This window comes from Haliaeetus albicilla, chromosome 17 (genome assembly GCF_947461875.1).
Source record: "Haliaeetus albicilla chromosome 17, bHalAlb1.1, whole genome shotgun sequence".
NCBI classification, from domain to species: Eukaryota; Metazoa; Chordata; class Aves; order Accipitriformes; family Accipitridae; genus Haliaeetus; species Haliaeetus albicilla.
Genome location: NC_091499.1, coordinates 1 through 27,161, shown reverse-complemented (window position 1 = coordinate 27,161; position 27,161 = coordinate 1). Strand labels below are relative to the sequence as shown.

Here is a 27,161-nt window from a genome sequence, read left to right as displayed (position 1 = left end):
TTTCTGTCACGATGCTTCCTGCGAGCGTCCTTGTGTTCTGTCACTACCCTTGAGTTCTGCAGCAGGCTTTGTTTCTTTCTTATTCAGAGACAACTCTTCCTCAGGCTTTCATTGTGCCCCAGAGCACACTTACCTTCCCCTCCGCCATGTCGGATGCCTCCGTTCGGTCCCTGGTCCCCTGAGGACATCCGTACTCTGTTCAGATCCCTTCCCGAGTACCTCATCGTGTCAGCAATCCTTTGTCTCGCGCCATTTTTGCAGCAGACCTCTCATCCTTATAGCTTCATCTGTTGGGCAGTGTCGGTTGCTCCATGGTACAGTGTCCTGTCTTTTTGAGCTTTCTGGGTTTTTCATATTTTCTGGGTTTTGGTTAGAAATTTTTTTTGGCAGGGTTTTTTTTGTTTATTCCTGCAGATAAAGTCAGGTCAGGTAATGCAAAATGTGAGCTTGTGCCAGGCAGGGAATCTAGATGGTATTCCTAAATGGAAGCAAACCCTTTGAATTTGTTCAGCTATTGCTCCACATCCAGGTGACTTGTTCAATGTTGGTTTTGCAGATGCAGAGGGACGAGCTCTGCACCAAAGGGCAACAGAGGAGATGCGAGCGGAGTGCCCTAACAAGGTGGGTTGGCATGTGGTGTCAGAGGAAAGATGTGACTAGTGGCTGTGCGACTGACTTACAGATTTTGGTTTTTTTTTTATTTTTAAGGTGCAGAGTGCGATATTGGCACCGGAGCTGACTCAGGCAAGGTGAGCAATGACTAGTGGGCTGAAGCAGCAGTTGTTTTTCAGGTGTTGTATTATTGGTGCAGTTAGAAGCATCCCTTGTTGTTTGTGTTTTACAGGTGGTACCCAGGCCTCAAGGTGGCAACCTGTCAATGGCAGAGGCCAGACAGGCGAGCGGCCAAAGTAAAGGTGCGGGAGATGGGAATCGGTGCAGGCAGGCTGTAGTTTTGGACAGTATCTCAGCATGCGTCTTTTTGCTTTGGTTTTTGCAGGTGCTGCAAGCAGCATCAGAAGGGTGAAGCTGCATGCCAATGAGCAGTCCAAGGTGAGGCAGTTGTCAGTTGGTTTAGTGTCTAAGAGCAGAGAATCACGTGGCCGCTCAGTTAAGCGTTTCTCTTTGGTTTTGCAGGTGCCTTGCAGGCTGCCTTTGGACTTGGATGGGCATTTGAGGTGAGCTGGGTAGTAGCAAAGAGGAGCATGGAGCCAGTGATTTCTCACAAGTGCAGTGGTAGTTTTCTGTCTCTTGGTATCTTAGGTGCCAGAAGTGATGACAGCTGCAGCATCCAATGGAGTCTGTGTGGAGCAGGTAAGCAGAAGGCCACGTCGCTTTGGTTTTATGCAGATGATGAAGAAGAACCTGGCAACTGCAGGAATATCCCAGTTAGCCCATGTGTTTTTTGCTGGGGATGGATTCAGACCCCCAGCCCTCTGGAAGCGAAGTTGAGGGACCAGGGACCACTGTCCTACAGTGTGTAATTTTGATTTCAGTTGGAAAGAGACTCTCCAAAATGGAAATCTTTCTCATCTGAAGAATTTGCATTTTTATGAACTTCCCATCAGAGTGGATCTTCAGAGATGATGTGCTTGTTGCTGATGACTTCTATTGTAAGCGGCGACGAAAAATTGTACGCCAGCCCATGGATAATCCAATCAAAGTTTATTGAAGCAAGCGGCAAACAGGCAAAACAGCGCTGGGCGGCCGGGGAGTCTCCGCCCTACCAACAGCGCGCGCCCCCCCCCCTTTCACAGTCCCCTTTTTATAGTTTTTTGTTGCCAGGTTAGACTCCAGAGTCCGGGCCCACGTGGGCTTGTTTAGTATCTTCTGCGATTGCACACCTTGTTGCTGGGGGAGTCGTAGGATGAAGGTTGTAGTCTTCTGTGTTTCTTGTCATCTGGAGCATGCGTACTTTAAAATACCTCCTTATTAGGCATTGAAAGCTAATACATCTTGTTCACTTAGCAAGACATTGCAGTTACAAAGTTTCCAACCGCACCTGCTTGCAAAGGCTAACACTGCCTTGCAAAAACGAACACATTGTGCAAGGCTTACAGAACCGGTTTGATTAACACATAAATTTATCACAATCCCCCCTTTTTGTTTTCATCATTTTGTTGGTCAAACCAGATTACGGTTTCTCGAGCTAGAGAATGGGAGTTTCTCTTTCACCAATCTTGGCTTCCTCTAAGTACTCACATTGCCTTCTTAATAACATTAGGTGTGCAGCTTCTGATCAATTTTTTACTAATCCAATAATTCTATTCAATATACAAGGTCCAAAAGTTAATATCAACATTAATGCAGCTATTGGTCCTATTATGGTTGACAGCAAAGTAGTTAACCAACGGGATTTGGTAAACCAGGATTCATACCAGTTCTGTTGGGCTTCTCTTTCTCTTTTCTGGTTTTCTAACCCCTCTCGTAATTTTGTCATGGTATCTCTAACTCCTCCTGCGTGATCAGCATAAAAGCAACATTCTTCTCCTAGGGCTGCACAGAGCCCTCCTTGCTGTAGGAATAGGAGATCCATCCCTCTTCGGTTTTGTAGCACTACTTCTGATAGTGAGGTTAAAGATTTTTCTAATGCTGTTATTGATTTTTCTATTTTTTTCTAAATCTTCATCTACAGCAGCCCTTAAAGAACTAAATCCTTGTTTCTGTTGGATGAGTGAGGTGATTCCCGTCCCTGCTCCTACTGTCCCAATACCTAACAGTGTGGCTATTGTAATTGCAGTTATGGGTTCTCTTTTCACTCTTTTTCGTGTTTCAATATCCCAATAATCATAAATTACACTTTCTTGGTGATACAATATCCTCAGGATAATAGTGACTTGTATACAATATTCTTGAGAGGCATCAAACACACTTAGAGATACACATGGAGTAAGTCCCATTTTTTAACATATCCATCGAGCTCCTTCCTGGGGAATAATCCACTTTTTGACAGTTTTTTTGATGTTGGTATTAATGGAACTACACAGTGTTTGTTTTGCCTTAGGTACTGTACCTATACAGGCCCCTATACCAGTAACATGTTGCATGGTTATTCCCTCCTTCCTGTTTCCCCAAGAGCATTGAGAAGGTGTAGTCTCTGAGCTCAAGTTGTATGTGTCATTAATTCCAATTGCCTCATAAAAGGGTGGATTGACATCATAACAAAGCCAACAACTCTCTGTTAAGTTTGATTTGGTATGATTTAAAGATTGGTAGGTAGCTTGTATTATTTCCCATAGAGGATTTGGCTGATTTCTTTCTCTTGGGATTCCTTCAATAATATCACTTCTTCCTATGGTTATATCATGTGTTGGGGGTACTATTTCGGGTTCTTTAACTACGGAATTAGGACCTACAGCCTGTGGATGTTTTATTTTTTCCTTCTTGATAAAAATAAGTATTCCCCTGTCGTTTCCCTGTTCCCAAAATCTTACTCCCCAGGTCTTGCCAATCTTCCATGCATCATGTTGGGGCTGCAATACTTGAATCGTTAAGTACTTACAATTACCAGGATTAGCTAAACCTCCCTCAAATCTATAAGTAGGCTTCTTACAACCCGTGGGTCCCCTGTCAACTGTAAGATATTGGTCAGGAGTTTGGGCCTTCCAACCTCCTGTTGTTATAGTTTCACATCCCCAATAAGCACAATAATATTCCCCTAAATAGTTACAATAACTTTTTCCTGGGTTAGAACTGGGGCACCAATAGGTGGCTTTTGCATTTCCTTCTTCCGGTTTTTGCCGACATACATAAGGATCTCCTATTAAGGTCTCAAATAATTCACAATTGGTAATAATAAACTTGGGTGCCCCAACGGTAACAGTAGTATTAAGAATTTTCTGATCATCCCATCTACTAAACGTCCATTTATAGAGTTGATGAGGGTTCTCGTTCCCACAGGCAGGTTTCGCCAGCATCAGTAACAGACTTATTATCCACATACCTAGATATAAGATTGAGAAAAGTGGTGTGGTCTTGCTCTTTCTATAAGCATTTCCAAATTTTTGACATTTAATTTGGTTTTTGGTTTTATTCCCTGAGGGAGATGAGAAACTTCGGGGTGGCCCTGAGGTTATTGGGTTTGGGAGTTGTGAGTCAAGGGGCCTCGTGTGCCATTTCTGGAGGTGGTTCATCAACCTCAATCCCCACAGTAGTACGCCTCTGACTTCTCCTCTGCCTACTCTGTTGCTTAGAGCAGCGAGGTGTACCGTCTTCTTGGCAGCAGTCATATTTTTCAGGGGAACCTCCTTTGTCATATTTAGTCAACCTTGACTTATAGCTCTCCCAGCTCTTATCTTTCACCTCCCAGACTCCACACCTCACTCTGGCCACGGTCCATCTGCAGGTTACATGTACAATTTCGGCCTTTGTTGGACAGGGCTCATTTGTATGGAAACAACACTTCTCGGGGTTTATGCCTTTGGCAAAGATATCCCACCACTTTTTGGAGTCTTTTATAATTTTCCCGGTTATTACTCCCACACGTAATGCTTGCTCAGTTAGTTCCCGTTCGTAATTATAACATTCGTGGCAAATACCACTAGGGGAATACCCATAGGAGCAATGGGTCCACCACTTTACAGAGTTTACACCTGTAACATACAAAGGGATAACATATACAGTTAGGATCTTTACAAAAGATAGCCTCACTCATCCGCTTTTCTTCGGAACTTAATTTTCAAGGTGTCAGGGTCTCTGGTCATCTCCCAGTGAGAACTCTGAATTGGTCCTTTGATTCTGCTTGCATGAGTCCACCCTCTTTCAGCAGTCCGGGCTGCAGTATCTGTAGTAAGCAAAACAAGAAACGGTGCCTCCCAACAGGGAGTTAGAGATGATTCTTTCCAAGTTTTGATCAATACCTTATCTCCAGGCGTAATTTTGTGTATTGCAATATCTAAGGGTGGCCTCTGCACTATCAGTCCCTTCTTTATTAGTTCTTGCCGTCTCTTCATGAGTTCAATGATATACTCCTGTAAGAATTTTTCTTCTACCTTTGGGTGTTCGATTGGCATTTCTAGATCATAGGGCATCCCATATAACATTGCAAAAGGAGAGATCCCAGTGTCTGCTCTGGGTTGTGTCCTTACATTTAATAGGGCTAATGGCAAGCATTTTATCCAATTCATTTTAGTTTCAATTATTAATTTAGTCAAATGTTTCTTAATTTTGCCATTCATTCTTTCTACTTTTCCTGAACTCTGTGGATGCCATGGGGTATGATATTCCCATTTAGTCCCTAAGCGATCCAAGGCCTCCTTGATGACCTTGGAGGTAAAATGGGGTCCCCGATCTGAATCAATTACTGCTATGTTTCTATATCGTGGTACGATGTTTTCCAGCAGTACCTTGACTACGTTTTTTGCAGTGGCTCGGGCTACCGGAAAGGCCTCCACAAAGTGGGTCAAATGGTCCACCAGTACTAGGAGATATCTGTATCTGCCCACTTTGGGAAGTTCGGTGAAATCGATTTGTATTCTTTCAAATGGTCTTTTAGCCAGTTCACGCCCTCCTGGAACTCCTTCCCTGAGCTGATGCTTATTTACCCTTTGGCACGTTAGGTTCCCCAACGATTTTCTTGGCTATATCGTGTATTCCTATACACATATACTTAGTTCCGAATTGGTCTACCAATGCCTGTATTCCCCAATGAGTTTGCCTGTGAAATTCTCTCATTATTTTCCATGCCACCCCCTTTGGAATTACTTCTCTTCCATCAGGGAGAAACCATTTCCCTTCCTTTTCAATAACTCTTGCTTGTTTAAGTTTCTCCTTTTCTTGAGTGGTAAAACTCACGATACCATTGGCTTTTATTTGAGTCTGTGTTTGTTTCACTTCCCTTGTGATTAGTAAGGCGGCTTTCTTTGCTTCTTCATCAGCCAAATTATTTCCCCTTATTTGTTTATTGATACCCCTCTGATGGCCTTTTACATGTACCTACTGCAATTTGTTTAGGTCCTCTTAGAGCCTTTAGAGTTTGTTTTATCAAGGCCTCATGTACTAGGCCTTTCCCTTGAGAGTTCACTAACCCTCGTTCTTCCCAAATTTTGCCAAATGTATGAACTACCCCGAATGCATATTTGGAATCTGTAAATACTGTCCCTTGTTTATTTTCCAATAACTGCAAAGCTCTTAGTACTGCATATAATTCACAAGCTTGGGCTGACCACATTGCATCGAGGGGGCCAGATTCTTTTACCTCTAGGGTGGTCCCATCTATTATCGCATACCCTGACCTTCGCTTCCCATTTACCATTCGTGATGACCCGTCTACAAATAATTTCAACCCATTCGGTAGTTCCTCTTCTTCCAAATCTTCTCTAATTTTGGTTTGGTGTTCTATTAATTGTATGCAATCATGAATTAAGTTCTCGCTTGGTTCCCCATATAAGAACTGAGCTGGGTTTTGCAAGCTAGTTGTTTCAAGCTCCAACTTGGGGGAATGAATTAGGATACCCTCGTATTTCAACAGCCTGGCATCAGTGATCCATTTGTCTGCCTTTTGCTGTAATACCCCCCATATGTTATGAGGCGTATACACTTTCAATTCTCCTCCTAGAGTTACTTTCCCAGCTTCTTCAACTAAAAGGGCCATGGCTACTATAGCTTGTAGGCAAGTAGGCCATCCCCTACTAACCGGATCTAATAATTTGGAAAAATACCCCACGGGTTTCTTTCTTCCAGCCCATTCTTGGGTTAATACCCCAAAGGCTGTTCCCCCCTCTGAATTCACAAACAAATAAAACGGTCGTCTAATATCGGGTAAACTTAACACCGGAGCATTTACAAGGTCAGCTTTGAAGCTTTCTAGACTCTGTTCGTCCTCCTGAGTCCATTTTGTTAATGCTACCCCTACTAATTTCTGATACAAAAACTTCACTTTGCTGCTATAATTTTCGATCCATTGTCTACAGTACCCTAAAAGTCCTAACAATTGCCTTATCTGTCTCTTACTTGTTGGTGCCTGGAGGGATAAAATACCATTCACTCGCTCAGGATCTAATTTCTTAGTTCCCTTACTTAGCCAGTGTCCTAAGTATTTTACTTCCTCTTCAGTAAACTGCAATTTAGACTTTGAAACCTTTAATCCCTTTAGGCCTAAAAAGTTCAATAATCTAATGCTCTCATTTCTAACAGCCTCTTGATCTTCCCCAGCTAACAACAGATCATCTACATACTGCACTAAAGTCACTTCTGGGTTTGATTCAAAAGTTTCTAACACTTGTTCTAGAGCTTGCCCAAACAAATTTGGTGATTCTGTAAACCCTTGTGGGAGTACAGTCCATCTTAATTGTTGTTTCCTGTGGGTCTCAGGATCTTCCCACTCAAAGGCAAAATAATCCCTACACTTCTCCTTTAGAGGGCAGGCCCAAAATGCGTCCTTTAAGTCTATTACATTATACCATTTTAATTCAGGGGAGAGTTGACTTATTAAAGTATATGGATTGGCTACCACTGGGAATCTAGTAATAGTCCTCTTATTCACTTCTCTTAGATCCTGTACTAAACAGTAGGACCCATCCGATTTCTTTATGGGCAGAATGGGGGTATTGTGTGGTGACATGCAAGGTTCTAATAATCCCTGCTGCAACAACCTTTCGATCACTGGTTGTAGGCCATATCTGCCCTCTTGTGACATGGGATATTGTTTGACTCTAATTGGACCTTCTGGGTTCTTAATGGTGACTTCAAAGGGAGCAATGTCTAATCGTCCTACTGACTCCGGGGTATACCATACTTCAGGACTGATTTTAGCTTCATCCTCCGTTGTCAAAACACACAATTTTACCACTATTTCTTTGTTCTTTATTTCTAAGTTAATTCCTAATTCAATCATTAGATCTCTTCCTAATAAATTGTATTGTGCTTCAGGTACTAACAAAAAGGATCCTATTCCCATTTGAGATGGAGTTTCTATTTTCACTCCTTTTATTACTGGTACCTGAAACGGTTCCCCTTTTGCTCCTATTACTTGTAATTTCTCCGAGGACAGTGTGCATCCTCAGGGCACTAACTGGACAGTAGACCTTTCTGCCCCAGAGTCCACAAGGAACTCTACTTCTTGATGCTGGGGACCTAATTTTAATTTTATCAAGGGCTCTGTTTTCCTAGAGGTCCCCAGCAAATAGAGCCCCTGACCCCCCTAAGCTTCTTTAAAACATTCGTTCATCCTGTATACGCTTTCTGCAATTCCTCCTCATGTGTCCTTTCCTTTGACAGTAGAAACACTCAATCTGTCTCAAATCCTTTATGTCACCCTGGCTTCCCTGAGGTCTTTCTTTTGGCCCTTGGGCACTACATCCCCCTGTACGGGGTGCTATTCCTCTCTGTCCTTCTCAGACAGCTGCCACCAAAATCCTTGCCTGCTTTTTCTGAATCTCTTCCTCCCTTCTCACATACACTTTCTGAGCTTCCCTCAACAGCTCATCTAATCCTCGCTCCTGCCAATCTTCCAACTTTTCCAGTTTCTTTCTAATGTCTACCCATGATTTCGCCACAAACTGAGTTTTTAAACAGGGCTTGCCCCACCGGAGTGGCAGGATCCAGCCCGGAATAGAGCTGCAGATTCTTTCTCAGTCTCTCTAATCATTCAGTGGGGGTCTCATCTCTCTTCTGGTGTTCACAAAATGCTTTGTTAATATTCTGTCCTCAGGGAACAGATTCCTTAATGCCTTGAACAATTATAGTACGCAGATCTGCCATATGGGTTCTGTGTTCTGCATTCTGGTTATCCCAGTTTGGCTGCTGTAGTGGCCATTTAATATCTGCGCCTGGACCGTGTTGGTGTTGCTGATCCCAAACTCTCATTCCTGCTCTTCGAATCATTTCCCTTTCCTCTACTGTGAATAGTATACCTAAAATTGCCTGCAACTCTCCCAGGTATATACATTAGGACCCAAAAACTGGTCTAACCTTTCGGATACTCCCAAGGGGTCTTCTAAAAGGTTCCCCATCTCCTTCTTGAATTCCCTTATATCTCCAGAATTCAAGGGTACTGGCACAAATCCCATGCCGGGTTGTGGGCCCCCCATAGCTATTTCTCTTAAGGGGTATAGTCTTTCCTCTGACTGCTCTTTCCTCCTAGTCTGACTCCTTGTTATTCTCCGAATCTCTTCAGGGGAACTACAAGAGCCTAAGTCTGCATCTGGGACTGTCGGGGGAGAGGAGGAAGGGGGGGTTGGGTCAGGCACGAGTGCAGGGGGAACATAAGGGGGAGGAGGTGTGGGAAGCTCTTCGAGGTTTTTAGTTTTTTTCCTATGATTCTTTTCACTTAGAGCAAACACATGGATTCGGGTATCTAATCTTATCCATAAACTAGCATATTCACTCTCTTCTGAACTAAAGGGTTCCTTAGAATTTACATATATGTTTAGGGCCTGACATATTCAATCCTCAAATGTCCCAAAAACAGGCCAAAATACCCAATCTCTTCTGATTTGTTTACCACCCCACACCTGCATGCAATAATATATCATTTTTTCTCTGCTTTTGCCTTGTCTGGGCAGCCAGTCATCCCAATGGGCAATCATTAATCCTAGAGGGCTGTCTGGCGGTATGTTGGGTAACCTCACCTTGGGGCCCCTTGATTCAGAGAAATTGACTCAATAGTTTGATTAACTATTAAGTAGGTATTCTTTATTGGCAGCGCTGGATGCACGGGGGATCGCTCCACCTATCGTGCACACCGTCAGGTCTAATTGTGCAGGTTAAATACATGTTCTATATACATATTCACTAGATTTCCGAGAAATGTTATACATATTCATTAGTTTTCCCGGAAACTATTAGCATATGCAAATGTCCTTTACGCAGGCGCATTGAAGGTCTCTGGTGGTCTTCAGGAGTCCTCCGGTGGTCTTCCATAGTCTTCCTCACTCGTCCGCTATTTGACCCTTCTCAGGTGATTCTGCGCAGTATGGTCTTTTACATGTTTTAATACATCAGTGCTCGTTAGTGTTCTTATTATCTAAGTTCTCATTAGTGGTGTAAAAACCATATGGTTAGTTTAAGCTAAATTATCTACAAGGACGAGAACAAAGGCAGGAGTTCTTATCTTTTCTGGCCCTATCTATTCAAGCAAGGCCTCTACTTGAGCCTTCTTGACAAGATCGTAAATTTATCAAACATTTAATTAAGTTTTGTGATTGTTCATGGTTCCTTCTTGCTCATCACTCCCAAGTACCAGTCTCTGACAGGCTTAATCCTTGACGAGCACTAGTCTTTGGTATGTAAAGTTACAGAGAGACAATCATTAAGCAATTAGCAGTTCGTTCTCTGTATCACCCTCATGGAGTCAGAAGGCTTGCTTTTCTTCTGCCCCATCTTCCGAAGTGCCTTCTCACACACACACACACATGCACCCCTCGTTCGTGGCTCACGCCCTCGCGGGCAATGAGAACCGCACTACAAGAGGGTCCGCACTCACTTCGCTCCTTCCAGGAGCGTCTCGTTCATGCGCACTTCGGGAAACCCACCCCAACCGAACGGGAACGCTTTCAATACTCACTTAACCTGGAGTCTTCGTCCGGATCTTCGTGCACGAAAATTATGGGGTACTGCAGTGTTCTTTTGCCTGCTTCCCAAATTTAGGCTTTGGAGGTAAAGGTCTTGGAAAGCATATCATCCACTCCGGGGCCATCCAAGGATGGGGCGCCTCCCCAGAGTTTAGATTCCAAACCAAGTTAACCTTATCCAAGTCACGGCACCAGATTTGTTATAAGCGGCGACGAAAAATTGTACGCCAGCCCATGGATAATCCAATCAAAGTTTATTGAAGCAAGCGGCAAACAGGCAAAACAGCGCTGGGCGGCCGGGGAGTCTCCGCCCTACCAACAGCGCGCGCCCCCCCCCCCTTTCACAGTCCCTTTTATAGTTTTTTGTTGCCAGGTTAGACTCCAGAGTCCGGGCCCACGTGGGCTTGTTTAGTATCTTCTGCGATTGCACACCTTGTTGCTGGGGGAGTCGTGGGATGAAGGTTGTAGTCTTCTGTGTTTCTTGTCATCTGGAGCATGCGTACTTTAAAATACCTCCTTATTAGGCATTGAAAGCTAATACATCTTGTTCACTTAGCAAGACATTGCAGTTACAAAGTTTCCAACCGCACCTGCTTGCAAAGGCTAACACTGCCTTGCAAAAACGAACACATTGTGCAAGGCTTACAGAACCGGTTTGATTAACAAACACATAAATTTATCACAACTTCTACTGCCAAGACTTTTCACTCTTCTTAAAAAAAAAAAAAAAAGAAAGAAAAGAAAAAAAAGTCAATTTCCTTCCAAAGAACCAAGCACGGCCCATCTTCCTAAAGTTGGTGGCTTTGCTGCTCTTTGGGTTCTCAGTTGTAACAGTTGAGATACCATGAAAACATGTTAGTCTGCCTGCTTCAGTTCAGCCAAAAGCATTAGCAAATCTGCCAGTCGTTTTTGGTAGTCTGAGGTATTGCAGCACTGGGGATTTGATTTTTTCTTTCTTTTTTTTTTTTCAAAAGTAAAACTATATGAGGGATCTCTTATCTCACTGATTTTTTCCTACCATAAATGAAACTTTTTTAAAAAAGTTAAAATTGTATAATTTACAAACCGACTTGCATTGTTTAAACTGTAACTGCCAAATAGCTGTAGCATATAATTTATTAGACGTATGTAAGCAGTTAGGTATTTTTCTAAATGTTTAAAAAGAGAGGCAACAGAATGTTATGAGGGTTTTCTCCTGATATTTTGATGGAGTGCTCTGAAGTACTTTATTTCTGTCTCGCTTTCAATGGCGCATTTCCCTGGCAGTTCAGTAGCATCTCTCTTGGGCAGCGCAGCTGGCCAGTTGTCCCTCCTCATTATGTAACACACAAGAAACGCCCTAGTCAAATTTTAACTGTGTATTTTGGAGATAGATAATGTAATGGTATGAATTCAGTAAGTTAATGCAAAAGGAAAATCGAATACTTTTATAGTATAAGTATTTTTATTGGATGTATATAAACATGGGCATACCTTTTTTGTATAAAGACAATTATTGGGATTTATTCTTTATTTTTCATTTTACTCTTTAAAGTTTTACACTTCACTTTCAGCATTATTGACCAAGCAAGCAAGATCTGCAGCGACAGCAGCGCAAGGGCTGCAGCTGTTGTGGTGGATCCGTAAGGGTAGATTCTGACTGTGTAGAACCTCATCCTGCAGCCTCCCAGGGTTATCTCCCTGCAGCAGTGCTGTAAGGAAGGGAGGAGACGTTTTCCAACACCGGCAAGAGTGTTTACTTGTATGCTAAGAAGGTGTTAAAAACCGTATCAATTAGTCTTAATACTGGTTTGAAGTGTTCAAATTAGTCTAGCTTCTAAAGGATGTGTTGTATTTTGAGCTGACCTGTTTACCCGGAATCCGCCTTTAGCTCAACTACTATCCCTTCTTCTGACGGAATTCCTCTACTTTCTTCTTTACTGTTTTTTAATATGCTGAAATACAATTTGGGATTCTTGTTTTTCAGATGTGTTGTCATAAGCATCTTGTGATGGTCAGCAGATGCCCCCCAGCCCAGGTTTGCCTGTCGGTCATTAAGCATAGTGGTGGTATGGGGCCAGCCCCGGGTGGGGAGGCTCCTGGCTCTGTCTCCAGTGGGTGCCCTGCAGGTGCGGCAGCGAGGGCTGTCTGGTGGGGAGAGTGCAGGGCCAAGAGGGACCGGGGATGTTTGTGCCCTGGGGAGCCTGTCCCAGGGCGGGAATGGAGGAGGAACAGCGTGGAGCAGAGCCTGAGCAAGAGACATGGCACCATCCTCTGGCACGCTTCCCTCTGTGGGGCACCTGGTGGGGATTATCTGGTGTGGGTCAGTTATCCAGAGTGGATTATCTGTTGCAGGTTATCCCAGGTGAGTCACCTGCTGTGGATTATTCTGGGTGGACCCCCTGGTGTCGACACGCAGAACAAACTTTACAACTCGGAGAGTGAGTTATAAAGCAGGCATGTTTATTTCAGCGCTGGGTACACGAGGGATCGTTCCACCTATTGTGCACACTGTAAAGCTCGTTAGTGAAGTTTAAATACATGTGTGATATAAGTATTCATTACATTTCCCAGAAACCCTATACATATTCATTAAATTTCCAAGAAATAATTAACATATGCAAATGCCCTTTGCGCAGTCACAGTTGTTGCCTTGGGTGGTCGTCGGGTGTTCTTCGGGGGTCTTATCATCCTCTTCCTCGCTTAACCGTTCTTTACCCTTTTCAATATTTTGATATTAAACTTCTGGTTTTCCTTTGTTCTTGTATCTTTCATGCCAAATAATCTTTGACCCCCAAAGTGCTGTTCTCATGCCAACAAATCACCCCTTATCTTCTTACTTGCATTCTCAGTTTCTCTCGTCCTTGAGTCCATATGTCTGTTTTCCTGTGTTCTCACAAATCTATCTACACATCCTTTAATTACTTGAGTTGCAGGATGACTTATCTCATTAAAGGAAACCATCTATTCTGCTTGTAGCTACTTATTGCTTACAAACTACAAAATATAATTGACATCTGGAATATATATCAACTACCATATATCAGTGTAGGTCCCCCCATGCATGTTTCTACACACGTACCTTCCCCCATCCGCCCCCACCCCATGTCTCTCCACTCCCAAATGCTTCGCACTGAAACGATCGCGGTTGTCTTTTCCACGCAAGACACACCCGCTCACATCCCCTGCCTTCCTGTCTCGTGCCCCTCTCCAACACCCCAGATTCCACACCGCCCCCCCCAAACCCATCTGCCTCCAGAGCCCAGGGTGCTGCCTGCACCCCCCCACCAGCCCAGTGCCCCCCACCCAAACTCCTCCCCCACACACTTCCCTGCACTCACCCCCACTCCTCACCCCATCCCACCAGCGAGCAGGCTGGGGGTGCACAGAAAGTTGGGAGGGGACCCAGCTGGGACAGCTGACCCCAACTGACCCAAGGGATATTCCAGACCATATGACATCATGTTCAGTAATAAAACTAGAGGGGAGGTTGGCAAGGGGGCTGTTCAACCCATGAGTTTTCTCACTTTTACCCTTCTGATTCTCTCCCCCATCCCGCTGTGAGGGGAGTGAGTGAGTGGTTGTATGGGACTTCGTTGCTGGCTGTGATTAAACCATGACACAAGGTTAGTTGCAAGCCCTGCCTGGCTGTTGTGGTTTAACCCCAGCCAGTAACTAAGCACCACGCAGCCGCTCACTCACTCCCCCCCCCCCCGCAGTGGGATGGGGGAGAGAATCGAAGGAAAAAGGTAAAACTCGTGAGTTAAGAACAGTTTAATAGGACAGAAAGAAAGAAACTAATAATAATAACAATAATAAAATTACAATAATAATAAAAGGATTGGAATATACAAAATGCAAGAGATACACAATGCAATTGCTCACCACTCGCTGACTGATGCCCAGTTAGTTCCTGAGCAGCTACCCGCCCCCCCAGGCCAACTGCCCCCAGTTTATATACTGGGCATGACCTCACATGGTGTGGAATATCCCTTTGGCCAGTTGGGGTCAGCTGCCCTGGCTGTGTGCCCTCCCAACTTCTTGTGCTGCTCCAGTCTTCTTGCTGGCTGGGCATGAGAAGCTGAAAAATCCTTGACTTACTTACTTAGTCTAAATGCTGCTTAGCAACAACTGAAAACATCAGTGTGTTATCCACATTCTTCTCATAAATGTAAAACATAGCATTATACCAGCTGCTAGGAAGAAAATTAACTCTATCCCAGCCAAAACCAGGACACTGGCTAATGCTTGAGGCTCTCCATGTTATTCCTACCATCTTCAGTGGCCGTCCTTGTTCTTCATTGCTGCTTTAAAGTGAGTGCCTTTCGCTCTGTAAGCAGCAGTACTTGGACTGTGCAAGCCTGCCTGTTTCGCAACTGCTGGGAAGTAACTCTGCCAAAGGCAAAGAGCAAAACAGGCATGGTACAATCTACAGCAATTTTGTCTCTTGAGGGACCCAGCAGGCCCCTTGCTCTAGCCTCTTACTCTGTCCCGCTAGGCTGGAAAGTATGGTTGTTGCAGAAACTGCTACCCCTGTGTCTCCTTCTCAGGTTGTTAGCTTGGCTCTGTGTACAGGCTGCTGAGGTCATCGACTCTGCATGGGACACAGGCACCCACACAGGCACCCTGGAGAGCTTTACACCGAGTCATTCCTTTCCCTTTGGGCAGCAGTGGTTCTGCCGCTGCTACAGGCAGCCGCTTTCTCAAGGGCAAGGGGCTGGGACAACAACAGGCTGCTGCATGCTCCAGTCAGACTAAGACGCTGTTCTCTGGGGAGCCGGTGCAGGGAAAGCTGAGGTACTTTCTGCACTGCCAATGGCTCTGCACAAGGGAAGCATGCTCTGGTTTTAGCAGAAAAAGGTGTTGATCACAGGCAGGCACGTATCACTGTATCAGCTATTTGGCAGGTGTCTTGCTTGTTCAAGGGGAGGCGTATTTTTTGCCTTGCAGTCTTGATGCCAAAACCATCAGGGCTTCAAGTTACAAAAGCCTTTTGCCATCAAAGACAGATGACAGCTAGATTTCTACCAGCACTGTATTTCAGCTCTGTTGCTAGCTGAAAATGCTTGCAGGCCAGGAGATCTTTAGAGGGGTCTGAATTAAAGAAACTGAGTGTTGAAGTATTTGTTTTAAGGAGGCAAATTAGGCAGCCAAAGGAACAGAGCTGCTCACCTGACACATTGGCAGAACAGCCTATCCAGCCTACTAAGTATTGCATGTTGCAGGCAGTAAAGTGCAACTATGATGCTTGCTGGCGGGAGTGGCAAGGAGTGCAGAGCCACGCTCCTGCAGGGAGCAAAGGTGGAACTTCGAGGGTTCTACAATCATCTAACATCCTGACACACCTCTTTGCTTTCCCTGCTTCATGTCTAATAACTGCATGATGGAGGGCAGGGCAGTAAGTAACACCGTGCAGCATCTCTTCGGTAAGAGACAAGCCCCGCACAAGAAGCCTTGCGTGTGTGCAGGATTAGGAGAGCAGAGTTCTGATAGCACAGAGGTGAGGAAAGGTGCGCCTATCCCAACCGAGCCCCAGGATCGCCAGGGTATCACTCGCTTGCAGATCGGCCGCTGGCATCTGGTGCGCTGGGATGCGGCGTTTCCTGCTGGACAGAGCTGCCCCTCTGGCACAAAGCAGCTTTGGGTCTCTCGTGGCCTGCCTTCAGGCTGTCACCTGAACCAGGCGTTATTTTTTTTTAAATCTCTCGCCAGGGCACCCCACCCCCCCCATTTGCAGGTTTCCTGTGCTGCTTCTGCTCTCTAGATAATGGCGGGGGGGGGGTGGTGTGTGTGCAGGGACAGAAGCAACCACCCGAATTTTCTGTTCTTTGCACTTGACTGCTGTAAATGCTCCAGCCACTCGGGTGCTTTTTGGAACGGAGGCTATGAAGATGACTGCCCGGGCTGCGAATGGGGAAAAGGCAGGGAAATGTAAGCCCTGTACCCCCAGTAAGTAGTTATTGCCTTTGCCTGGTCTATACTGGGCTGAGCTGTCAGTCATCTCTCATCCAGCTGATGCTCCGAACAGGATCGTTACGGGGATGCTGCTGCCCGGCGACCGAAGGTAGGAACTGCCGTTCGGGATCTGCGCATGCGCTGTGGCGCGTTTTGTGGCGCTGCCTGCCGTTGCCTGGCAACGGGAACGCGGTACTGGCGTTCGGGAGCCGCGCATGCGTGGTACGGCGCTTCTGCTGTTGCCTGGCAACCAAAACGCGGTACTGGCAGTCGGGATGCGTGCATGCGGGATGGCGCGTTTTGTCGCGCTGCCTGCTGTTGCCTGGCAACCACAGCGCGACACGGCGCCTCGGCAACCGCGCATGCGCGGCGGTGCTGTTTACGGCGCTCCTGCTGTTGCCAGGCAACCAAAACGCGTTACGGCAGCTCGACAGTCGCGCATGCGCACGGGCGCGTTTACGGCGCTCGCCGCTGTTGCCTGGCAACCTTGCGCGACGTAGCATCTCGGCAATTGCACATGCGCGGCGGCGCGGTTTACGGCGCTCCTGCTGTTGCCTGGCAACCAAAACGCGGTACGGCAGCTCGAAGCCGGGCATGCGCGGTGGCGCGTTTTGCCGCCCTCCTGCTGTTGCCTGGCAACCAAAACACGGTACAGCAGCTCGGGTACCGCGCATGCGCAGTGGTGGCGCGTTTTGCCAGCGCTCTATCCTGCCATCTACTGACCAAAGTTTGGTACTGCAGCTGGGAGCCGCGCATGCGAGGTGGCGCCTTGGGCCAAGCGCTCGCCGCTGCCACCTCGCGACCAATGTTCGGTACTGCAGCTCGGAGGCTGCGAGGGCGCGGGGCTGCCGCTGTCCTGCACGTGCCGTCCGACGGTAACGGCAGCACGGCACCGGCGGGAGGTGCCGCCGCGCTCGTTGCTTCCTCCCGGTGAGGAAACGACGCCGGCAAGGAAAGCTTGCACGGGCTGTCTCTGCCTGGCCTCCCTCTCCTCGCGGCGCGGGAGCACAAAGGGACAGGCGGGGCGCTTACCGGCTGCGGGCAGGAGCTGCTGCGGCTGAAGCTGGAGAGGCCAGAGAAAGGTAGAGAAGAAGAAATGGAAGGCTGGCCGGCCAGCAGCTGCCTCCCGCTGCAGGCAAGAGAGAGCCTGCCTCTCCGCGTGTGGAAGGATCCCTCTTCGTAGTCCGCAGCAGGTCAGACCGCCGAGGTGCACCGCAGGGTCCGTATGCGGCACCAACGGTGCGGTACGGCCACGTAGTGTGCGAGCGAGCGAGGCTCCGTGCCTAGGAGGCCTCGTCTTGCAAGACCTATGAGACGCGTGTTCTCCTAGGGGGAGGACGGCCGCGCCGCCGGAGTTACAGAAGAGGAGGGGAGCGGGAGAGGAGCAGAAAGAAGCGTCTGAACTGGCAAATTCTCCTGGCAATGCCAACAACAAGAGCTGTGGTGAGCCCCGGGCCCTCGGGGCCCTGTCTCCCCTCTTCTGCGTTCTGGTCCCTCCCTGCCCCTCCCCTGGTCCCCTCTCTTTCCCACACCGCTGCCTTTTTTTTTTCTTTTTCTTTCCTCCCTTGTACCCCTGATACTTGAAAGCCGCTTGAAGAAACTCCCTATGACTCGTTTTGGAGTTTTAGAAAGCAGGCATTCTTCATTGCAGCGCTGGATGCATGGGGGATAGTTCCACCTAGCGTGCATGCCACAGCTTTAGCACAAACAGGTTATATAGAATAACTAATTGCATATTAATCAGATTAGTATACATATACATAAAAACGATGGCAACTGATTATCATAGTACTGCCTACATCCGATCATGCGCAATGAAGGATCCATTTGAGACGAAGGGCTGCTTTTGCGACCACCGACCCATTTGGAAGTTCTTGCTGGCTGTCCTTGAAGTCTTTATTCTTGTCCTTGTTCTTTGATCTTGAAGCTTAATGCAGTTTCAATCATATGTGGTCAGTTTCAGCATTGTTCTCATCTAGCGTACAGGAACATCTAGTCATAAGAGCAAAGAACTGCAAAACTTAGGAGTACCTACCTCTGCTAGTTAATTGCTTGGCTATACTTTTGTCTATTGTTTCAATCGTAGTGTTAGTATAAGATTTCTAATAATTATTTGCCAAATCTCACTTTTACAGTCACCTAGCAGCAAACCAGTTTCCACAGCTGGTACAAAATATTAAAACCATCCCAATATTTAGACGTGCCATACAGAATGTATGGAAATAGGCTATCAGAGGTGTCCGAGGGGCAGAGGGAGCGCCGGGGGAGTGCATGCTTCTTAACTTCACATTGGTGTTAAGGAGTTTTATTCCGGATTTCGGTAACGGTTTTGGCGACCCAAATGGGACCTTGCGAGTGAGACTGGACGAGATCGAGTGTCGATCGAACTCCGGCCGGCACCGAGGTATTCTCGGGGAGAACCATCACCCTCGACTCGCAAAGCTCCTTGCAGCGTTTCCGGGAAAAAAGGTAAGGCGCTGCTTCTTTGGAATTTGTTTGGAAAGCCTGCCCGTGAGGCGCGGCGAAAGCTTCGCAGGGTTGGGGCTCGGAGGGTACCCGTCTGCAGCGGAAGCCTAGGCGTCTGCCCGTAAGTCATAAGCAAAAGCTATTGCTGGCTTGGACTTTGTGTATTATTTGGGTCAGCTGTCATTTGCACTTGTTTGGTATTTGAATGTATATAAGTATAATGGCATTAGCAAAATTGTTTAAGAGTGCAGGACATAGAACTGCTGATGAAAAGTTACCAAAAACATCACCGTTGGGACGTTTATTGGCACGTTGGGGTGAATTGCAGGAAAAATGGTAAACAAACAGAACTTTGAGTTACAATACTATATTGCAGTTACTGTTGTTTTGTAGGAGAGAGAGTAAATGGAATAAAGTGCCATATGTAGATTTGTTCTTTTTAAGTGAACGTATCTGACGGGGACCGGAGGGGAGTCTCCCAGCAGAACCTCTGGTTACAGCTAAACTGGGAGAGACAGAAAATTGAATTTGAATTGACACTAGGGTCACCTTTTCAGTTTTAAATACCTTAGAGGGAGAGTTAAGTTTTGAAGAAATTGGTGGTGTCGGTGCAACAAGTGAACGAGAAACTAGACCCTTCTTTAAGTCTTTAACAATGAAATTGGGAAAGCAATGGGTCACTCAGCAGTTTTTGTATGTGCCAAATTCTCCTAAACTCCTGTTAAGGAGGGATCTATTTGAGAACTTGGAGGCAGAAATTAAATTTAAAAATGGAGAGATTAAAATTTTAATTCCAGAAACTAAACGTATCGAAGCAGTGGCTTTGTTGTTAGCAGGACGGTTACCGAAAGCAGAAGATTATACCAGTCAAAGTATAATGCTGTAATTCCAATCGTCTGGACTGGGAAGTTCCCGGTAAATCCAAAAAGCAGAACCTGTGAGAGTTGATTTAAAGCCAGGATCGAATCCGGTAAGAATTAAACAATACCCCCTAAAACCGGAAAGTCGGAAAGGGTTAGTAATGGTAATACAAAAATTTTTAAGATACAAATTGTTAATAGAATGTGAATCCAGATATAACACCCCGATCTTGCCTGTTAAAAGGCTAATGAAAAAGATGATAGATTAGTTCAAGACCTCCTCAGAGCAATAAATCAAATAGTACAAGATACTCATCCGGTAGTAGCAAATCCTTATACTTTGTTAACAACCCTAACAGAGAAACAAGAATGGTTCACAGTGTTAGACGGAAAAGATGCCTTTTTCCGTATTCCCTTGGATCCCAATAGTCAAGAGGTTTTTGCTTTGGAATGGGAAAATCCTGAGACTGGGAGAAAAAACACAATATACGTGGACAGTCTTGCCTCAAGGCTTTAAGAATAGTCTTACCATGTTTGGAAATCAATTGGCACGAGAATTAGAGATTTGGCAGAAAGAAAATAATCAAGAAATCTTGCTGAAATATATGGACGATCTGTTAATTGTAGCTGAGACGGAAGAACAATGCACAAAGTTAACTATTAACTTTTTGAACTTTTGGGGAATCAGTGGATATCGAGTGTCAAAAGAAAAAAACCAAATAACCCAGAAAGAAGAAACTTATTTGAGTTTTAAAATCCTAAAAGGACAGAGACAATTGGGAACTGAGAGAAAAGAGGCAATTTGTCGTCTCCCCGAACCTAAGACTAAAAAAATGAATGACGAGCATTTCCGGGAATGGTTGAGTGGTGTCACCTGTAGATTATAAATTGTGGCTTGCTGGCCTGACCTTTATAGGAGCAGCTCAAAACCTCAAACAATGGATTGGACCGATGCCGAGAAAGCTACTTTCCAAGAATGGGAACAGGCTGTAATAGGGGTGCCAGCCCGAGGCCTGCCAGATCTCACAAAGACACTTGAACTTTTTGCTCGTGAAAGAAGAGGTATAGCTCTGGGTATCCTGGCCCAATATTTAGGGCCAAGTGGGCGAGCTGTGGCCTACTTCTCGAAGCGATTAGGTAATGTGAGTCTGGGATGCTCTGGTCGTCCGAGAGCTGTCGCTGCAACTGTGCTACTGATCCAGGAAGCTCGTAAGTTCACCTGAGGACAAAGGATTACTGTACGTTTCCCATATGATAACTGTTGTGCTAAAACAGAAAGGGGGGCATTGGTTATCCCCTAGCAGAATGCTGAAATACCAAGTGGTGTCGCTGGAAGAAGATGATGTTTACCTAAAAACTACTACCACCGTTAACCCTGTTGCGTTTTCAACAGCTGATCAAGTTAAAGGAGAACTGGAACGTGACTGCTTGCAGACAATCGAAAGAGTTTACTCCAGCTGACTGGATCTCTGAGATGTGCCGCTAGAAGAAACAGATTGGGAACTATATGCCGACGGAAGCGGTTCGATCTGTGAAGGAAAACGTTTATCAAGATAGACAGTAACTACCGAGGAGGTAATTGCGTTGCCAACTTTGCCTTCGACGATATCTGCCCAAAAGGCTGAATTGATAGCTCTTATTCGAGCTCTGGAACTAAGTCAAGGAAAGCGAGTCAACACTCGGACAGACTCAAAGTATGCTTTTGGAGTAGTACGTGCACATGGAGCGATACCGGAGAGAAAGAGGACCGTTATCTGCACAAGGAACCACCATTCAGCACACAGAACAACTACTGAAATTGTTAGAAACCATTCAAAAACCAACAGCAGTCACGATAATGCACTGTAAAGCACATCAGTTAGGTAAGACCGGTCCTAACGCAGGTAACCGACTGGCTGATAAAGCTGCTAAAGAGGCTGCGGAAAAAGGCATCCTAGCACTAGTTCCAGAGAAAAGTATAAAATTGCCTAAAGAAACTCCAAATTATAACGAAAAAGATGAAGAATTAATTATTAGATTGCAGGCTAACAAAATGAAACAGGATAGGCTGTAACACCGACAGGTCAAATAATAGTCCCACCCACAATAATAAGAGAAATTGCCCGAGCTGAACATCACAAAGTATATTGGGGAACAGAAAGTGAAATATGACAAAGATTGTTCAAACAATTAGAAGCGGATGTGAAATTTATATATAAAAATATCCCCGAATCAGTAATAAGATCATCTTTGGGATTATGAAATAAGGAAATTTTTTAGGAGAATATTAGCAAATTGATTTTATAGAATTGCCTTGAAAAGAAGGATCTATCCTAGTTTTAGTTGATATCTTTACTGGGTGGCCCGAGGCTTTCCCTTGTCGCACCAACAAAGCAAGGGAAGTAGTCAAAGTCTTGCTCAAGGAGATAACACCAAAATATGGGGTGCCTGTAGGAACGTCATCTGACAATGGCCCTCATTTTATAGCAAAGATTATGAGACAAGTTGAGCAAAGTATTATCTATAGATTGAGACTATCACACCCCATATAGACCACAAGCAAGTGGGGGGGGGGGGGGGGGGGGGAGAGAGAGAGAGAGAGAATTAACTATACCCTTAAGCAACAGTCGAGTAAAATTTGTCAGGAAACCTCGCTCCTCACATGGGTTAAAGCATTACCCATGGCTCTATTAAGAATCAGAGAATAGCCAGAAGAGAAAGAAAATTTAAGTCATTATGAAATGTTGTACGAAAGACCATATCAAGAGTCCTATGTTCTGAGTATCTTGAGTGCCTTTGGAGATATGTTTTTAAAAGGTGTTACGATTTCTTTAAGCAGTTCTTTTCAAGAACTTTGTCAGTATGTCTCCACAGCTGGACCCTTAGAATTGGACGTAGCAGCGCATCCCTTCCGACCAGGAGACTGAATATATATAAAATCACTGAGAAGCGGAAAGGACCGTATCGAGTCATTTTAACAACCCTTATAGCAGTAAAGGTCTGGGAGAAGAACCTTGGCTTCATTATTCAAGAATAAAGAAAGCACCAACAAGAAACTGGAAGTCTAAAGAAACTGGCCCTTTAAAACTGAAAATCTATAAGTAAGTTTCACGTTATCTGTTTGGGAAAACGGCTGTGTAAAGTTGATAATATTGGGGTTGCTATTAGGAATATTGTCGAGGGCAATAATCTTTTTGTGTGTTTAGAGGGTGTATGCATTTTTTTTGAGGGGTTCTAAACATGAGATAAACAAAATGAAACAATTATTGTTTGAGCTATTAATCTTGAGATTAACCGTTTTTGTAATTTGGATTAAAAAAAAAAAAATCTAGTTTTGTAACTGATTCAAAGTTTTGTAAAGACACAAAATTTAACCTCAGTAACAGCCTGCCTTCCGATTCCAAAGTCAGATGAAAATCTAGTTCCGTGGAGAATACTGACATTGAATTTAACCAAAACTTGAGAAAAGATGCAGAACAATGAGAATCATTTTAGCAAATTAAATTGGATGGATTTAAAAGGCAATTATTTTTTTAAAATTTGAAAGAAGGAATTACAGCGCTGTGAATTATAACATTACCAAACCATCCACCTCATGGACAAAAGAACTCATTTAATCGCCCTTTGGGAGAAACGTGTGCAGGCACCCCTTGGGGCTGTCAGTTGCCAAAACCGTAGAGACAAGTGCAAAAAGGAACTTGGGATCATATTTAAAATATAAAACGATGTTTAGAATTTACTGGAGTTCCAGGATCCTTGTTAGAGCCACCCAGAGTCGGGACCATCTATGGAAATTTAGACTGGTTTAGACAACCAGAGAAAAATCACACATCCTAAACAGAGCTGAATGAAGGTTTATACTTGCAGCTCTTCTGACCCCAAACTCCAAAGACTTTCTCTAGTAGCTAAAGCTCTAAGATGGGGATGTATTTGTAGAAAGTATAATAATATTTGAAATGATCTTTGGTCCCCTCTTAATAATGGAAAAAATTTAGCTTGGAGTTGACTGTATTAAAGGACAGGTGAAAAGTTCAGGCTTAACTGTTTGGGTGACTAGTGATGATATATGATCCACTCACCTTTTCATGAAGGAGAAAGGCAAATCGTGGACTTTAGACTTAATAACTCTATCCTCTTTCTGGAAGAAATCTCCCTTGTGGCCTCGCTGGTGGGTAAATGGAAAAGATGATACCTGGCAATGGCCAAGTCTTAGAACTAAAATAAGATGGGTATTAAAATCTGTATTTTGACCCCAGTTAACACCTCTTCCCAATCAGCTGACTCTTGACATCTTTCATTCAATCAAGGAAGTGCCTGCTGCTTAAGTTCACATTGGTGTTGAGGAGTTTTGTTCCGGATTTCGGTACCACAGCTGCGGGCCGGGGCTGGAGGAGCCGCAGGTGCGGGCAGTGAGGCCGATGGGGACGGCCCCTCCCTGGCCAGGGGGGGCTGCTGGGGGCGGGGCCGGGGCGGGGCCGGTGGGAGCCCAGGCAGGAGCGGAGCGGTGGCCGGGGTGCGGCTGCCCCTCGGGAGAAGGTGAGCGGGGCCGGGCGCCCCTCGGACCGCGAACGTCGGAGGCGGGGGCCGCCTGTGCCGAGGCACGAGCCCTGGGGGCTCACAGGGGGGCTGGGAGCACGTGCGCGCGGGGGGGGGGCTGGGAGCACGTGAGCGCGTGGGGGGGTGCTCACCGGGCCCCGTGGCGGGGCTGCGCAGTCGGCCGGCGGGTTCCGGGGAAAGCCCCGAGGAGGACGGCGGGGTCCGTGTCGGACGCACGGAGCGGCAGCGGGGCCGCGCCGTGCCGGAGCGGCGGCGGCGGCGGGCGCTGCCCGGAGCCGGAGCTGGGCGGGGGGGTGCCGCGCCGTGCCGGAGCCGGGCGGCGAAAGCGCGCGGGAGCTGCCCGGAGCGGCGCTGGGGCTGGGCGGAAACGGAAGCGGCGTCCCCTCGGGGTCAGGCAGCAGGGCAGGCTGCCTCCCGGGGCGTGCCGGGAGCTGTAGTTTTCGCGGAGTCGGCGGCCGGGCGGCAGCGTGGCTCTCGGGCGCGGCGTAGTCCTCGCTCCTGCTGCCGCCGCGGCCCCCGGAGTCCGACAAGGTCAGACGCAGGAGCGTTACCGGTTTCGTGTGGTTTTCCGCGGGCTCCCCGCTGCGCCCGCTCCCCGACCAGCCGTGCGGATGCGCCTCCCGGGCGCATGCGCCGTCCCGCGCGGGGGGCAGCCCGGCGTTCGCTCGCCGGCTCTGACCCCTCCGGCGCATGCGCGGTCCCTGGGAGCAGCGTGGTGGCGCGCAGGGCGCGGGTCTCAGCGGCAGCGGGCGAGCGCCGGGACCGCGGGTGAGGCGAGCGATCCCCTCCGGCGGGGGCGGTGGCGGGGGGTGCCTCCTGCCCGCTGGCCGCCCGGGGCTGGCGGGACGGGAAGCTGCGAAGCGGCCGCCGCGGCAGGCTCCCGGTCCGCCGGAGGCGAGCCGGGCCAGGGCAGCGCCCGGCAGTTCCCCGAGAGCCGATAGAAGGGAAGAGGGGACGGAGGCGGGCACCCCCCAGGCGCGGCCAGCGGGCGCCTCCCCGAGTCGCCGGAGCTCCCCCGGCGCCTTCGCTCGGCCCGTGCGGCTGCCCCCAGCTCCAGCCCCTCCCCTGAAGCCTGTGCTGTAGCCGCAGGCAGCCCCCGAGCCCTGTCGTGAGGGCAGCAAGCTGGCCCTCCGATGTTCTCGAGTCTCCCTGAACGTGGGTGCCGTTAGCAGCGGCGCGGGGAACGAGCGGCGTCTGCGGAAGCCCCTGCGGAAGGAGGGGCTCCGGCCAGGGTCGAGCTACGGTAATAACGGTCACTGCTGCCTCTTTCCCTCTCGCAGAGGCCACGCTGTGAGTGCGGTTGTCCGTTCGTCCCCGGGGATGCCGTTGACTGCAGCGGCCTCAGGTTTGCGTGGGCTGTCTCTGCCTGGCCTCCCTCTCCTCGTGGCGCGGGAGCACAGAGGGACAGGCAGAGTGCTTACTGGCTGTGGATGGGAGCTGCTGAAGCTGGAGAGGCCACAGAAAGGTAAAGAAGAAGAAACAGAAGGCCATCTGGCTGGCAGCTGCCTCCCGCTGCAGGCAAGAGAGAGCCTGCCTCTCTGGGTGTGGGAGGATCCCGCCTCGTAGTCCACAGCAGGTTAAACCGCCAGGGTCTGTATGCATGACCAGCAGCGCGGTACGGCCACATAGTGAGCGAGCGAGCGAGGCTACTTGTCTAGGAGGCCTCATCTCGTAAGAGCTGCGAGGCGCTCGCGTGTTCCGTTATGTGGAGGACAGCCAAGCGACTGGAGTTACAGAAGAGGAAGGGAGGAGAGAAGGAGAAAGAAGCGTCTGAACTGGCAAGGTCTCCTGGCAGCTCCAAGAGCGAGAGCTGTGGTGAGTCCTGGGCCCTCGGGGCCCTGTCGCTCCTCTTGTGCCTCCCGGTCCCTCCCTCCCCCTCTCCTGGCCCCCTCGCTTTCTCATGCTGCTGTGACGTTTGGGGGTTTTTTTTGTTTGTTTGTTTTTTAATTTTGCTTCCCTGTGCCTCTCCTCTTCTGTCTATTCTCTTGTCCTGCTCCCTCTTCCTCTCCCCCTTTCTCCCTCTCTCTCATTTGACTGCCCCCCTTTCTTTTTCTCTCTGCGTTCTTGTCCTGCTCCCTCTCCCTCTTCCCCGCCCCCCCCGCCCCCATCTTTGTCCTGCAGCCAGTCGCTGTTTTTTCCTTTTCCATCTCCTTGTCCTGATCTGCATCCGCCTCTTTCCCTGCCTCCCAATTTCTCTGGCCTGTTCCCTGGCATTCTCTTCCTCTCTGCGCCTGTATGTGCCGCTCTGTGTCCTTGCCTTCCTATCTCTCTTCTTCCTTCTTTCCGTTTCTCTCTCTATCCCTTTTTCTTGCTCGCTGTTGCTGTTTATTTTTGTCATTCTGGATCTCACTGTCCCCGTTCTCCTTCCTGTTCATCTCTTACTCTCTGTGACCCTTTGTGCTGCTTCCTGCCCCCTTTTTATTCACCCTCCCTCTCTCTGCAGGGCTCCTGATACCTCTCTTTCTAAATTCCCCAACGCCCTGTGCTTCTCACGGTCTCTGTCTCTCTCTGTCTCTCTCTCTCTCGTTGTCGTTGCTCTTGTCTGTCGCGCTGTCTTGCTTCCTGTCCCGTTGTTTCTCGCTGTATCCCTTTGTCCCGCTCCCTGCTCGTATTCGTATTCCTCTCTGTCCTGAGGACCGTCCCAGTTTTTTATCTCCGTCCTGCCGCTGTCCTGATTTTTCCTTCTCTGCCATGTTCCCTGTCCCTCTTTCTGTCTCCTCTGTCCCTGCTGCTTATTTCTCCATCTCTGTCCCTTCCCCTGTCCCTTCCCCCCCGCCCTGCCTTGCTGTTCCTCTGCCTTGCTTTCTTTCGCTACCTTTTCTGTCTGTCTTTCTCTGCCCCGTTCCCTCTCCCGCCC

The 27,161-nt window shown here is 47.4% G+C and overlaps 3 long non-coding RNA genes across 5 annotated transcripts; 2 read left to right on the top strand and 1 right to left on the bottom strand.

Moving 5' to 3' along the window:
* The first annotated feature begins 356 nt into the window (after positions 1–356).
* LOC138689517 (uncharacterized) lies at positions 357–13,245 on the top strand. 2 transcript variants are annotated; one of them, XR_011328338.1, is made up of 8 exons: positions 357–621; positions 709–749; positions 845–908; positions 998–1,050; positions 1,135–1,175; positions 1,261–1,311; positions 12,475–13,030; positions 13,062–13,245. It is a non-coding gene; the product is annotated as an uncharacterized lncRNA (long non-coding RNA). The 2 variants fall into 2 exon arrangements; XR_011328337.1 differs by lacking the exons at positions 12,475–13,030; positions 13,062–13,245 and having other exon boundaries at positions 1,261–1,605.
* Positions 13,246–19,242: 5,997 nt separating this feature from the next.
* LOC138689514 (uncharacterized) lies at positions 19,243–24,611 on the bottom strand. Its single transcript, XR_011328329.1, has 5 exons — positions 24,436–24,611; positions 23,827–24,132; positions 23,488–23,532; positions 19,754–19,899; positions 19,243–19,413 (listed from the first exon to the last, which is right to left on the bottom strand). It is a non-coding gene; the product is annotated as an uncharacterized lncRNA (long non-coding RNA).
* On the top strand, positions 19,753–23,078 carry LOC138689515 (uncharacterized). Of its 2 annotated transcripts, none has more exons than XR_011328331.1 (2): positions 19,753–19,878; positions 22,622–23,078. It is a non-coding gene; the product is annotated as an uncharacterized lncRNA (long non-coding RNA). The 2 variants fall into 2 exon arrangements; XR_011328330.1 differs by having other exon boundaries at positions 19,795–19,878; positions 22,584–23,078.
* Positions 24,612–27,161: the final 2,550 nt, after the last annotated feature.